General features: G+C 47.4%; 1 non-coding gene across 1 annotated transcript; it reads right to left on the reverse strand.

Moving 5' to 3' along the window:
* Positions 1-324: 324 nt before the first annotated feature.
* On the reverse strand, positions 325-526 carry LOC121858115. The gene has a single exon (XR_006087358.1). It is a non-coding gene; the product is annotated as a U2 spliceosomal RNA (small nuclear RNA).
* Between the last annotated feature and the right edge of the window lie 389 nt (positions 527-915).

Here is a 915-nt window from a genome sequence, read left to right on the forward strand (position 1 = left end):
ACACCCACACACACATGACAACCCCCTTACAAGGGTGCACCCGCACTATCACGGTATTCCTGGAGGATCGGCCGAGAGTTGTGTACCGACCTCCCTTTCGCCATCACAAACCCACTCGATCGCAAGGTGATGGTTTACCGGGGAGGGACTTTGGGACGAATACACATCTATGAGTGCAGGTCCCTCAGCCAGTACGAAGTAAGGAAGTACAGAGAGGAGGGAATAGCCACGTGTGAGAAGCACCCACGTGGGGTCCCGTGGGACCAGGTTTTGGGGCTTTGCAGGGCACCCCCGGTATGTTTCCTCTCACTGCATGGTATTAGTAATAACCACAGCAATGGAGAAATACCGGGTTCCCTGCTCGCCGCCTAAAACAACAAAGGAGTAAACTCTGTTACTTTCACCCCCAGAAAGTCCAAATCTGTGTTCTTCCTTCCATGCAAAAAGAACCTGATTATGTACTCTCCATTAAGCTGATAAGAAAAGATACTACACTTTGATCTTAGCCAAAAGGCCGAGAAGCAGGTCCCGCAACTAGTACTAAGTATGGAAGTAGCAAAAGAGAGAAATAAGAATATATACTACACTTTGATCTTAGCCAAAAGGCCGAGAAGCAGGTCCCGCAACTAGTACTAAGTATGGAAGTAGCAAAAGAGAGAAATAAGAATATATATACTACACTTTGATCTTAGCCAAAAGGCCGAGAAAGCGATTCCAAAGCTGATGATGATGATGATTATACGGAGAGAAGAGAGCAGTGGCTCTGAGAGTGGGAGAAGGGTATAGTACAAGGTAAAGTTTAGAAGTGGGAAGTAGAGGAGAAGGTTAACAGCAGGTGGGCTATCCACCTTGCGGAGACGGGTTTTTGTCTTCCGTAACTGTGCTGCGTTAGAGGTTCTTGGGGTTAAGGAAGGC

Source organism: Homarus americanus, unplaced genomic scaffold (genome assembly GCF_018991925.1).
Source record: "Homarus americanus isolate GMGI-L3 unplaced genomic scaffold, GMGI_Hamer_2.0 scaffold38042, whole genome shotgun sequence".
NCBI lineage: Eukaryota > Metazoa > Arthropoda > Malacostraca > Decapoda > Nephropidae > Homarus > Homarus americanus.